Below are 14,701 nucleotides of genomic sequence, written 5' to 3' on the forward strand. Positions count from 1 at the left end.
CAAAATAGCCTCACGTTACGGAAAAAAAAGTTGATAGACATATGAGAATATAATATTACGAGTAAAATATAGATCACAACGTCACTTATCAAGATTCTAAGAACAATGTTAGTCGGAAAAAAGAAAAAGAAAAAAAGACAAGATATTCACCATTGGAGTCCTTTGACCCAAAACCAAGAAGAAAAACCATCGTAGTCCAGTAGTCGTAGTCGATCCGGTTGTCGTCTTCTCTTTACCCTTTGTTTTTCGGGAACGGCTGCTGTGTACGCAGTACTCCGAGTACCGCGGCTGTCGTTGGACTTTGTCAAGCGGTGAAATTACAAACTTTTACTTTTGATAAGAAGGACGCGCGCTTGGCGCGTTTCGCGTCGCGTGGACACAAAGGGCAGCTGCTTTCGTATAAGTTTTAATCCGAAGTGCGAGAAACTGAGTTATGGTTTGGGTTTAGGGTTCTTGTAATTTCCTCTTTCTGCTTCTCTGCTCGTCTGGTTTTTCTGGGGATCGATCCGGCCTGTGCGACGGCGACGTTTTCATATCGGGTCGATATCCGTTTGGGTGGCTTTCGCAGATCGGCAAACGGAGTCAGAGACGACGTATAGCAGCCAGTACTCTTATCTGTAATTGATCCGTCTCTCATCATTTGGCTACGGAGTATTAAGGTAAGAACTTCAATCCCCAGATATATACATGTACAAAACTTTAGTTCTGAGATACAAAACACGGAGTATTAAGCCAAAACCCATTCCCATTCTCCTTCTCAGTGTATGTTCTTTCTCTTTCTTTCTGAGCTCAACCCACTTCTTCTCTCAGATTTTGTTTCATTGCGAAATGTGAAGGGATCTTTTGCTCATCTCTTTCAAAGCGTACAAACACAAATTTTCCATCTTGAATTTAATAAATTTGTATTAGTAGCCAAAGAAAAATGAAGATAATTGGCCAAAGAAACAGTCTTTAATTTCTGCTATGTAGGTGTGTCCTGTTTTGTTCTACATTTGGCAAATTTCTTAGTGCAAGTGTCTTGTTTCTTCACCCACATTCATTATCCAAGAACCGTGATAAAGATTGAGTATTTATTTACTAATTTATAGTTGGTATGAGTCCATGAGTCCAAAAGCTTATCTTTTGCTCTAAATTTGCTGTTGTTTTTATTTCCTGTGAAATTTGAATTGTTTAATTTACTTACGTAGCTTGTTATGCAAATTTGAATTTGGTTAGTTCTGCAAAAATGAACGGAAATGGACAAATGGAGGTGCATTACAAAGACACCGGCTTCCCTTACACGGCGACAGAAAGCTTTATGGTGGACTTCTTTGATGGTCTTACTCATGTGCCCCTGAACTATGGTCACCCCATGACCGTACATGATCAGGCATGTTCTCTTTTCTTCATTTACAATATGGTATTTTATTAGGCAAGTTATTAGAGTGTTCGTGTTCATGCTCTTGTAATTGGTTAATATTGTAAAGTTGTTTTAGATCCATGTTGCTTGTGAATTCAGAAAGTCAGTTTTTGTCCTGATGCATTTCTGGTTTAACAGTGACAAATTTGGGGTGCATTTGCTTTGTCATTTCCTCAATTAACATGAACCGGAGTCTTCTTTAGTTAATAGAAAGTCTGATATAATCAGTTCTCAAAAGTTAATGTGATTATGATCATTACTTTTATTGTAGAACAAGGTTAAGTCTACTCATCTCAGTTATAACGAGGATGTTGTATCCTGTAGCAATATATTTTACAACAATTGGTGGTGGATCGTGATACGAATTCCAACAGTCGTGGTGGATCGTCAGATTTGAAAGTAGTTTGAACAATACCCTAAGTTCATAAGTTCATAGCTTCAATTCTCATTGTGTTAGACATGTTTGATTATGAAATATGCCCGGGTTATTTTGATAAACGAACTTAGTGGCAAATTGTTATGCAGACTTCCTAGTGGGAAGATATGGGACTGAAGGGAGATTCCCCTGAGGGTGAGGGACTATGATTTTCTTTATTGTGTTCCAATTATTTAGTACTAGTCACACCTTCAACTAAAAAAAAAGAAAAAATTAGGGTAGAGATTTCCAGTTTGGATTGGAGGAGACTTATATGTACAGTCTTTCTTTATTTCATTATTGCATTAGAGGGTATGGAGAATATATCGGCGTAGAGACAGAGGCAATGTACGGCAATACATCTGATGACGACCATTCCTACGGGGAACGGCACAAACATCGATTTCAATTATTGACATTTCGCTTGAGAAATCAAGAACTCTTTGATACACTTTGTTTTTGGTTAACTCAATTTGAGGTGGTAGGAAAACTGAAATCACATCCTATGGCTGATTTTTCTCAAACAGTTTGTTTCTTGGCCAAATTATGCGGTGATTTTGACAATAGGATACTAGTCTATACATGTGCTTCTCTTTTATTGTTATATGAGAATCAAGCAGCAAATGCATGATTACACCTTCTCAAATGGTTGTGTGTTTTTGTGCACCACCTACGGGAAGGATGTAAAATCTGAGAAAACTCACCGTGTGATGGGAGGGATGGTGTGAAATATTTATTATGTGTTTGTGTGTATATGAACCATTATTTTTTGCTGGTAAAGGTTTAATTTACTATCTTATTTGGGGTAATAGCTATTGTTATTAAACATGTGTTATTAATGTTATTTTATCTAAAATATCTAGTTATACTAGATGCAACCAGCCACCATTCTAGTTGAAAACACGTTGTCAAATCTTCACCCTTCACGTGTCCTATGCCGATTTCTCTCGAACATACCCATGTCCTTCTCCCACTTCTCTTTTCTCTTCTTCCTCGTTCCCAACAAGTTGAATTTCCTTCACTTCCCCAAAGCCTGCACTTGAGCAATAGCTTGCAAGAGATTGATAGCCTCTGAATTTCTCCATTGAACAAGACAAAGTTCTATTTATGTAAGTTCCGATTTCATCTTTCACAAACTGACATCTTGTTTCAGCTATTTCTCATTAGAATGGGAGTATGATTCGTATCTAAAATTCTTTGATAGGTGGCTGGGTTGCTATAGTAGGTTGGGTGTTCGCATTTGAGCTCGGATTTGCTTTTGCGGTGATGTAAATTGGATGCTGTATTGGAAAGCTTGTTTTCCTCTCTTGTTTTGGTTGGCTGCTGGTATCCATAGATTAAGGTAGGGAAAGCATAATTTTCTTTATAGCTTTGATTCTATTCTGGTATCTATGTTTGGATGTGATTGTATTGTTCTCTCTATAAATTTTATCTGTTCATTCATGACTTGTCGAGTTTAGTATTGGTAACTATGTTCAACTCATCTGTTCATTTGTTCTCCTTCTTTACTTGATGAGATGCTTGTTGATATATGTTCCTCCTTGGAGTATTGTTGTTCTTAAATTTATCTTGAGAAGAACAGTTGGCTTATCAAATTGATTCCTACTGAGTTCATTGATATGATGTTTCTTTGGGTTCTAAATCCCTTTTTGTTGATATTGTTATGAATTCGTAGTTACCATCTTGTTCGTGGTAACAAGTATTCTTGTTTACTGTAGTGCTTTGTGATTATTTGGCTGCCCTTGAGAGTTTATTTCTTGATCTATTCCTGATGTCTAGTTGTGCCACACCTCATTCATAGATTTGGTTCATGTTAGAATCCTTGTTCATCAGTATTTATATACTTGTTAAACCAAAGCTGAAATCTAAACTATACTAGAACTTTCTCTCACTTCCAAATGGGTGCCGAAACTAAAATGTCGAGGTAGAGATCGAGAATGAGGATGAGAAATTTTGATGGTATGTTCCTCTCAATCTTGCAGGTGTAGTTGGGACTTGGGAGAGGCCTAGACGAGATATCCTGGAATTTCAGTAATTTGTGAACAAGTAATTCCATCAACTGGGTGATGAACGTTTTTCATATTCGTTGTACCAGGTTAGTGACTCAGTATAGTCAAACTGAATTTCTGTTTTACTATTAGCGGTTCCAGATTCAGGTTTTATCATATAGGTGTCCTAATAACTTTTTTCCAGTAGAGTTTGAGATTGAATATGGGCAGTTACACCTGTGGCTATGCTTCTCTTTAATCTGGTATCTTACATTTGCCATGGTTCCTTACGAATGAAGAGATGAGATAAAACCTAAATGCCTCCATCAACTGCTTAAACGTCATATTGAGAAATAATCTGAACAAAAATAGGAACACACCTAATAGATGATTTAGATCTGAATATGACTGATTTAATTACAGTATATATCATCATGAAAGGAGTAGTAGGCATAAGTAAACATAAGTAATACTCCATTTACTACTAAAAGTAGGATCCTACATCCCACATATTCCATTTACTACTGAAAGTAGGATGCTACATCCCTTTAAGGTAAACATTAGTAATGAGTTCCATCTGCACGATAGAGTAGCATAAAAAAATTCTAGTAAAAGACATCGCATTTTTTGCATATTTGCAGATATATATAGTCGCACAGGAGTAGCAATGAGTTATGTGAGAATAGAAAATGAAACAGCCAAGATCAGATCGTCCACCAAAGATGCATTTTGATAGAAAAAACCAATCTATTTTAGATGAAGAAGACTTCTTGGCCTGTAATCTAGTTGGACAAATAACTATAAACTGGTAACGAAAACTTCTTGATTGGCCTTGTTTAATATGCAAATCTTTTCATTAGAGAGACATGTATATGATAGTTGTACTGTGATGTTTAGTTGTATCTTACTTGCATCTTTCTCTATCTGTAGTTCACCAGTACTGCCAAGTCTTCACAAACTATATACAAACTAATGAAAGCTTCATTGTGTATGATCTTGTAACTTGGATCCCAGACTTGTAGTTCCTTTCCCGGATCTTCTTAAAGATGCAGATATTGGAAACATGTGGTTTTGGTGTGTTTATAACAGTGGTCATCATCTTGCCATGAACTCAAGCGTGTTTATTTCTAGCAACTTCTCTTAACAACTGGGGACAGTTGGTCACCATCTTTGTTGATATATGTGGTTCAATTTCAAAAGCTGAATTATATTGATTTGAACCTTTACAACAGGTATTTGGATCAGCTTGGTATATCAGTAGCTTATGACACCAAAACTTATTGTCGACATACATTGATGAAGAACTGTACATTTCTAACTTATTCTTTTATATGACAGTGCTCTTTGGCACAAATTCAAATTTAATGGGAAAAAATGTACTGTGATTTTTTGACATTTGGATATTGATCAACACGAGCAACACTAATTTAACGTTACTTATTACACGAATACCTCTGACGACTAAAAAAAATCCAAACAATTTTTTATAAATGTATAATAGACATGGAGTTCTAGCTTCTTGAGGACAAGACATTGATCAGTGTACTTAAATACGGTTATGGAAAAATATTCACATGTTTTCGATAACGTTTAGGTCTTGATCCACGTGGTCAACATTAAAACAACGTCATTTATTAACGAAAACGTTCTTACATACCCCTATATGACCTTATTTGATTGATTATTCCACACAAAAAACCATCTATGTAAAAATTTGGGAAAGTTTACCTCCCATTGATAGGGCTTCCCACAGGGAAGTATAAGCGTAAATAGGGTTGACCGCTTCTATCGGGGACCAAACTTTACTGGAAATATGTGATTTTTCAACCAGAACCGTATTTCACCATACCGATCACATACTATTTCACAAGACTTTTGAAAATATTGTTTCCTCCTTATAGTTGGTTCACAAAGATGTACACTTGCATATAACCTACTAAACAAGTTATACCACTTAATAGACACGTTGTGGTTCCGATGGCTAAATCTCACAAAATGAAAATTCAACCGTCTGATATAATCAGTGTACTTAAATACGGTTATGAAAAAAAATCCACCTTTTTTCGATAATGTTTATGTCTTGATCCACGTGGTCAACATTAAACCAACGCCACTTATTACACGAAAATGCTCTTACCTACACCTATATGACCTAGTTTGATTGATTCTTCCACACAAAAAACTCTCACATTGATGAGATGTAACCACCCATGTAAAAATTTGAAACGTTCACCTCTTGTCGATAGGGCTCCCCACAGGGAAGCATAAGCGTAATTAGGGTTGACCGCTTTAACGGGAACCAAACATTACCAGAAGTTTGTGATTTTTCAAACCTAGTCGTATTTCATTGTTCCGGTCACATCATATTTCACAGGATTTTCAAAAATTTTGCTTCCTATGTATAGTTGGTTCAAAATGATGTACAAGTGTTTATAACCAACTAAGCAAGTTATACATCTTTAGTAACCAAGTGGTGATCCGAGGTCATAAATATGTGAAAACAAAATTTCACCGTCCGATGTGGTCATTGAAATTAAATACGTCTGCGAAAAAAAATTCACCCTGTTTCGGATTCGTTATGCCCTCCATCGAGTCAGTCAACCTTAATTCAACCTCATTTTTTACACGAAATACGATTGACCGGCATCTTGCGATACCCCATTTTTTCCCGTTTTCGAACCTAGAGCTCGTATATATGAGATTTATGAACACATGAAAATATCTTGTTAAATTGACCCTCCGGTGGTTAGGCTCCCCCTAGGAGCGCCTAAGCATAATTAAGGTTGACCACTTTTACTGGGAACCAAACATTACCTGAAGTTTGTGATTTTTCAACCCTAGCCGTATTTCATTGTTCCAGTCACATCGTATTTCACAGGATTTTCAAAATTTTTGCTTCCTATGTACAATTGGTTTAAAATGATGTACAAATGTTTATAACCAACTAAACAAGTTATACATCTTCAGTAAGCACACGTGGCGATCTGAGGTCATAAATATGCGAAAACAAAATTTCACCGTCCGATGTGGTCATGGATATTAAATACGTCTACGAAAAAAAATTCACCCCGTTTCGGATTCGTTATGCCCCCCATTGAGTTAGTCAACCTTAATTCAACCTCATTTTTTACACGAAACGCGGTTGACCGGCATCGTGTGATACCCCATTTTTTTTTTTTTTCCGTTTTCGAACCTAGAGCTAGTATATATGAGATTTATGAACCCATGAAAAATCTTGTTAAATTGACCCTCTGATGGTTAGGCTCCCCTTAGGAATTCCTAAGCGAAATTAGGGTTGACTACTTTTACTGAGAACCAAACATTACTAGAAGTTTGTGATTTTTCAACCTTAGTCGTATTTCACTTTTCCGGTCACATCGTATTTCACATGATTTATGAAAATTTTGCTTCCTATGTATAGTTGGTTCAAAATGATGTACAAATGTATATAACTACAGTCCTGTTCACCCGGTCATTTAGGAACATATAGTCAGTCACCGTTGGATCAAGCTAATTTAGATTTGATGGTTGAGAATTAACCATTATTTTCGATGTTTATTAGTTTATTTATTAACAGACGTTAACACCCAGACGGCTTCTTCTTTTTTCGATTTACCCAGACGTTGCCTTCTCTCAATCGATCTCATCGTCTTCTCCTCTCCTCTTGTCACTAATTCGTATAATATCCATCAAATTTGCTGCAAACCCAGTGAGGATTCGGCGGAGACGAAGACCCAAAGCGGAATAAGTCTACCCCTCTTATCCTTTCTCTCAAGTTTACAAAATTTGAGGAAAAATCCAAACTCGTTTCGCCGAAGAATCGACGGAGCCCAAAGTTCGATATCTCCGCACTTCTCCTCTCAATACCCAAATTGGTCGACAGAACCCAGTGCTCATTGTTTTAATTTTTAGCTCTATGGATTTTGGTTTGGGATTGTTATTATGAGTGATTATTTTGTTGTGTTTCAGAATTTCAGAGAGATCCGCTTTGGATTTTTCAAGAGACGCTTTCTGAGCAGCTTCCCAGTAGCGAAATGGCACCGGTCTGGTAAGTGATTATGCTCCTACTTGCTCAATTGTGACACTGTTTTAGCTTGCTGAGGTAAACTCTGTACAGCATCCTGTCAGATTTATGAAACAGATATTGCTAGTTGTAAGTTTTGTCACGAATTTAGATCGACAGTTTGATTAGGGAAGAAGTATCACTTAGATACAGAAACGATATCTCTTAATACAATTATTCGTGTTGTGTATGTGATTTGATTCTTGTATAGTTGCAGAAGAACTGTGTTTTGGTATGTGAACCAATGTTTTTCTGATAGCTATATTATTTCTTAACCACATGGAAGAGTTTTTTTTTTAATTTTTTATCTTGCAAGTGGCCAACTATCACTGCCTGCGCTTTCCATTTATATGTCTCTGTGGCATACGTGATCATGATGTGTGATCATGTATGTGGTCAATTTGATCAGTGAAGTGGTCAATTTGATCAGTGAAGTCCTGTACTTTCCAAAGGTGGTGCATAAGCATAACTGCATACACATTATAGTGGACTTGAAATACAAAACTCTTATGCAATGTCTACTGTATTATATACTTAGTTCTTAAATGAAATCGGTAGAGAAGTCTACAATTTGATTATTCTCGCAGTATTCAACGATATATAGGCTGCTTATACAAACTCATGCATCTCAAATTTGCAATGAAAATTCAGGATTATGGAGTCCGGTTTGCTGTCTTAATAGGAGGCAAATAAAGTGTTTGAGAAAAAGCAGAAGACCACAACAGTTATCCAAGTAAACCTCTAGGTTCTGGAAGGAAGACCACAACAGTCGGTACAGAAGACCACAACAGTTCTCCAAGTAAACCTCTAGGTTCTGGAAGGAAGACTACAACAGTCGGTACTCCAAGTAGAGGTGGAGCTTCTGTAAAGAAAACACCTTTGTTAGGATGATTTGTGATATCGGAGAGACCAAAGAATTTGACGCAGCTTAATCTGATTTCTCATCAACCAATTGTAGTCTTTCAACTTTTGTATGCAACTGTGTGTATTATAATGTCATGATTTACTCATTTAGTATTTACCCAAACCTATCGATACACCTTATGGTAATGTTATTTCAAGAAGTATAAGATTGTCCCCTTTCTAATCTTGTTTTCATTTTGATATGTACCAGTTATACATTAGCAGGCTGCAGCCATAGCTTGCCATGTTTCTACGTCATAAACAAGTAACCTATACATAAGCAGGCATAGTTGCCTTGTTTGTACGTCATAAACAAGCAACTTATACTTACAGTTAAGGATCCCTTGTCTCTAACACTACTTCTTCAATGAAACTGTCATCACCAAAGAAAAAGAAGTATTTGAAGATCTTTGCTGGAACCAATCTTGGAGGTTATCATTACCCAAAAAAAAAAAAGGTGTATTTCAAAAAGCCTTTCAGAAGCTAAAGAAGTTTCTGCAACCACACACAATCCAGTTCAGAAAGCAGATTTCTCATACAACTTTCCATATGCTACAAAATGTTCCTCACTGAACCAAGCTCCAAAGTGCACTGTGCACAACACATAGCAAGAAATCCAAATACGCTCTTGAATGCCAAAATCCTTTAAGCTATCGACTAGAAATGTCAATAAAATGCTACACAAAATGCTTCCTTCTGCTATCTGCATAAAATTAATCTATGAAGCACTCGGACCCCAAAAAAAAAAACCACAGCAAAGTGCCAGCAACAAAAACTTTGAGAACCTCCCAATCTTCTAAAGTCTAAACAAGCCCCTCTTATGCGACTTCAATCGTCTTAGACGGGTCTGCTGCAAATTTAGAGCTACAGAGTTAGCACATAATAAATGCCCCAAATCCTCCAATTCTTACTTCTAAATTAGTTATAAGAACAGAGAGAAGAAAAGAGGGAAAACATGTACCTATCGATTTCCACAGAGGATTTTGTTCTGAACAAGAAACACAATTTTACGAATTAGAAACACGTTAAGAGTTTCACATGAGCAAATTATATCAAAAGTAGAACAATCTTGATTGAAAGGGATGGCTGAGAAAGAGAGAGAATTTAACCCAGACCAGATTGTAAAAGCGTAATCTCATAATAGGGCTTTAAACCTTTAACACAATCCTTAACAAGCAAATCAGACACTAAAAACTCTATTATACCTGAGATCTTCAATTCAGTAGATGATGGTGTGTTCCTGACTCGCATGCCCAGGCCTCAACACCAAAACGACGGCGACTGAACACCACCGAGTCAACTCGGCCTTCGAAGTCGGTGGCCCGTCAACCCAATCAGGCAAATTGAACTCGATCACCAAACTTCAAGAAACGAAAATCAATTCCTAACTCAAGAAACGAAAATGGATCACCACCCACCTCTTCACTGTTCAGAAAGTTACCCACCTCCACTGGCTCGATCGCGGAGGGAGAATTACCGAGAGTCATGCACAACACGCGCTAACAGCGTCTCCACCCGCTGCTTGACACGTGCTCCAGCCACCGCAGTACTCAAGGTACTGCGTACATTCCAGAACACACCTTGTTTTTCATATAAAAATCGACCAAAAACGCAGACAACTATCTCAAATGTAAAACCAGATCGATCGGTCTAAGTCTGCGCCTAAACTATAACACGTAAGAAAAAGCACATGCATGCATGAATTATTCACACATATATGGATATCTTTATTTCGATATTGAAGAGTAGTCTCCTTCTTCCACAGGTCTCTGTCTTAGGGTCCCTTCAATAATATTTATCTATTTTTTATCAGTAATATATGGTAGGCGAGCGCCACTAGCTAAAGATTATACAGAGTTATTTACTTCAAGACCAACGAGTTAGCAAAGCCATAGCTCATCAAGGAGGACCAAGTTTCAGGGAGCAATAAGATCGATTAGTGTTGGATGCAAGAACAAAATGAAGATGGCAATCTGAGCTGGATTATATCTTCCTAATAGTGGTGCGAAAACCATCATGAACCTCATCGTGGTGGTGATACTGGTTAGCTGCAATATTGGAGTAGTCCAAGTTGAGGCGCTTACAACTCTTCTTCCTGCTTCTGAAGGTACACCATCCTTATTCTTCATCTCATCATCTGTATCTTCTTCCTCTTCGTCGGTGTACAATTCCTCTTCACATCAATTATGTGCATGAGAGCTCGCTAGCTTTTGTTGCTCCTCTACAACACCAACATAGAAATGTATCGATTTTAGGTTTTTTGAAGAGTCTTAATCCCTCTTTTCCTTTAGATCTCCTTTCTGAAAGGAGGGACAACAAATCCTTTTGATTGAGAACTGCCCGGTAGAATGTATAAAAGGAAAGAGAATCGAAGGTGGCAATTAGTTTTCAAAAAAGAAAAAAACATAACGCCGTTGCCGGGGATCGAACCCGGGTCACCCGCGTGACAGGCGGGAATACTTACCACTATACTACAACGACTTGATGCTAGAATTTCTATCCTTTAGCTATAAATCTACTTGATAAATTATATAAACGGTTTTGATTTGTTTATTCAGTGGCTGCCCTGGAAGAAATTGCTACACAGATAGGAAAAACAGACTGGGACTTCAGTGTAGACCCGTGCCTGAATGACACAACCCACACAAGCTGGGCTACCCCAAAGTCTGCTGATAGGCCTCTATTCAACAACATTCTCACCTGCAACTGCTCCTTCCCTGATGGCTTATGTCATGTCATTAACATGTAGGTGCATATGAAGATGATTGCTATATATGTTTCCTATTGCTCTATAATAACCTTATTGGCTTTGAATTGCAATCTTTCAATTGGTTTTTCATGCACTGCACTCTGCAAGTGTGTGAGCAGATGTCTAGGTGGGAATTTTTTGTTCTTTCCTTTCCCAATTCAGTAGAATCCCTTTTGTTTATGAGAATGCAATGTGAGACAATATGACTACTTTTTCTGCAATGTTTGATTTTTATGATCAACACTGACTTTTTGTTGAATACAGTATTCTTACAGGGCAAGATCTTGCTGGTGTTCTTCCACCATCTATTGCAAAGTTACCTTACCTCAGACAAATGTAACCATTTTGTAATTTACCATATCATACCATCTGATATTTTTTAGTTTCTCGCAAATGCTAATGTTATCACTTATCACTAATGATATGTCAATTTACAGCGATTTCACGAGGAACTTTCTTAGTGGTAATATACCGAGTGAATGGGGTTCTACAAAGTTGGAATATATGTAAATGCACTTCTCATCTCCATATTCATGGTTCGCCAATAATGGCTTAGAATGATTGAACTAAGACACTGAGTAACTGCAGGTCCTTCAACGTGAACAACTTGTCTGGACCAATCCCTGCCTTCCTTGGAAACATTACCACGCTTAGATACTTGTATATATAATCTGCCTCTATCTCTTTTCATTACTTCTATATGTTTGTCAAATCAAGTTTATTTTCCTTTATGTTTAGCCTGCTTTCATTAAAAGGGGAATATGTTTCCAGGAACCTAGAGACTAATATGTTTACGGGAACTATTCCTCCTGAACTTGGGAAGTTGGTTAACTTGCAAAATCTGTAAGCTCCTTCTATTCTTCTTCCCATTTTGTCTTACTTAATCATGGATTCAAACAAAAACAAAAATATTGAATAGCTTGTAAAAATCAGTAACTGATAAGTTGGCACTTGGCACTGGTATTGATCGATCTGCAGAATTATCAGTGCAAACAATCTCACAGGAGTCTTACCAGTGGATCTTACTAATCTGACCAAATTGTCAGAACCGTAAGTGACACTACTCGCAATTTGCCTTTGAAGAAATGTTCAGCTGACCAGCTGTCATGTTATGAATTTTCCCTTATGCAGGAGGATTAGCAGTAACAATTTCACTGGAAGAATTCCTGACTATTTCCGAAGTTGGAGTCAACTTACAAAATTGTAGGTGCTTTATTCTATTATAATATAATTTCTGAATTATAATTTGGTGTAATCTCTAACCATATTGAATTATGTATCTGACAGAGAGATCCAAGCTAGTGGTCTAGAAGGATCTAGTATCTCTGTCTTGAGTAATTTAACAGAACTGTGAGTTCGACATCTAACTCTTCATTGCGTTAACAGTATAACTCTGAAAACTACATTCTACTTGTACAATATAGTGAATATACTATGGTTTCATATCAGAGGGACTATTGTTGCTTAACAATTATTTATGATGCAATTGATGCAGAAGGATCAGTGACTTAAATGGAGGGGGTTCAGTATTTCCGAATTTGACTAATATGAAAAGCATGAAAAGATTGTAAGTCTAAAACATGTTGAGTTCTTTTTCATCTATAGTTCTAGGCTAATTCATGTTATCCACAACTATGCTATTTTTGAGTTATTGCAGAATGCTAAGGAGCTGTAATTTATTTGGACCTATTCGGGATTTAAGACCAATGGCACATGTGAATAAATTGTAATACTGCTATTCTTTAACTTTATTTATTTTACTACTCATTCAAGTGCACAAGGCACATTCAGTTAATACTCTTTCTCGATAGCAATTTGATCAATGAGGTTATATCTGATCAGTTAAGCTTCCAAATAGTAAGCTTCCCGTTCTTATAACATCCTCTACTTATTATCTTACAGAGATCTCAGCTTCAACAAATTGGAAGGGAGTTTTCCTGATGTTGAAGTTATGTCTCTGGATCCAGATGATTTGCAGTACTTGTAAGAAATGTGGATTTCATATATGTCATGACTATGATGCAGGAGCCCCCCCCACCCCAACTTCATATGCTATCTTCATATATACATTTATACATAAGCATAAATTTATCCCATTTAACCATCCTTCTGTAGTTAAGTAATAATTATTCGACTGAATGTGACTGTGATTTCTTTCGGGAAAGGTACCTGACAAGCAACTTGCTCAATGGCTCTATTCCAGAATATATTAAGACCAAAGATAGCCGCTAGTATGTCTTCTATCTGACATCAATTTCATTCAGTCTCTGTTTTTTACATTGTTTATTTGAGGTGTCTATCAGACAATTCTATTAGCAGTATTAATAATATTGTTAACTCAATAGGATATTGGAGCTTCTTTTTCCTTTTCATATGAATTATTTGTAGCATTTGAATCATCAATGACTAGGAGTCTATGATTCTCTGTCGACATTAACTAACTATATATCCTTTAAGCATTTAAATGAACGTTTATCAATATTCTAACATGTATTTTACAGTGGATTTATACTCGCTTACATGTTTGTCATTTTTGTGTGCAGCCAGATAGATGTTTCTTACAATAATTTTTCCAAGGACTCTGAGCCATCTACATGTAGCGAATACCTGTAAGAACTGTATTCTGTGTAGTTGACATACCATGCACATACTACAGTCTTCATTCACCTCTAATTGTTCTTTTTCAATTGATTGGGCATGTATCAGGAACGTCTTCAAAAGCTCTTCTGCAGCAAACAACTCGTAAGTTTCATACTATCATTGAAGATCCATGCAGCCATTGTTTTTTCTTTTTTCACTTTATTGGATTTACTACATATGCTGATTAATGTACTTCATCATATTCTAGAGTATCTGGAGTGTGCCTGGACAAATATCCATGTAAAGAAGGTAACGTTATATATCTTAAAATCCAAAATTTGATTGAATAGACAGGAATCAAATGATGGTTAGGTTGTTAGTTGTTCAATTTTGTAAAGATTTTGTACAAGGAACTCAGTTGTGAACTTGAGTTTCCATATGACCTAATATATTTATATCATATCCACTCAAATATTTTCTCAAATCTGACTTTTCAATTATCTGCTGTTACTGAACAGTTCAGTACTCATTACATATAAATTGTGGTGGAGTAGCGACCACTATTGGAGGAGTCAATTATGAAGATGATACAGATCTTGGATCA

The 14,701-nt window shown here is 36.7% G+C and overlaps 4 non-coding genes across 4 annotated transcripts; 2 read left to right on the forward strand and 2 right to left on the reverse strand.

Moving 5' to 3' along the window:
* Nucleotides 1-372: 372 nt before the first annotated feature.
* On the forward strand, nucleotides 373-4,719 carry LOC101304074. Its single transcript, XR_184184.1, has 3 exons — nucleotides 373-659; nucleotides 1,216-1,369; nucleotides 3,797-4,719. It is a non-coding gene; the product is annotated as an uncharacterized LOC101304074 (transcript).
* Nucleotides 4,720-7,411: 2,692 nt separating this feature from the next.
* Nucleotides 7,412-9,153, forward strand: LOC101303882. Its single transcript, XR_184183.1, has 2 exons — nucleotides 7,412-7,850; nucleotides 8,517-9,153. It is a non-coding gene; the product is annotated as an uncharacterized LOC101303882 (transcript).
* A 294-nt stretch (nucleotides 9,154-9,447) lies between these two features.
* Nucleotides 9,448-10,217, reverse strand: LOC101303590. The gene is made up of 3 exons (XR_184182.1): nucleotides 9,974-10,217; nucleotides 9,730-9,756; nucleotides 9,448-9,615 (listed from the first exon to the last, which is right to left on the reverse strand). It is a non-coding gene; the product is annotated as an uncharacterized LOC101303590 (transcript).
* A 960-nt stretch (nucleotides 10,218-11,177) lies between these two features.
* TRNAD-GUC lies at nucleotides 11,178-11,249 on the reverse strand. Its single transcript has one exon. It is a non-coding gene; the product is annotated as a tRNA-Asp (tRNA).
* Between the last annotated feature and the right edge of the window lie 3,452 nt (nucleotides 11,250-14,701).

The sequence above is a fragment of the Fragaria vesca genome, linkage group LG3 (genome assembly GCF_000184155.1).
Source record: "Fragaria vesca subsp. vesca linkage group LG3, FraVesHawaii_1.0, whole genome shotgun sequence".
Classification (NCBI taxonomy): domain Eukaryota; kingdom Viridiplantae; phylum Streptophyta; class Magnoliopsida; order Rosales; family Rosaceae; genus Fragaria; species Fragaria vesca.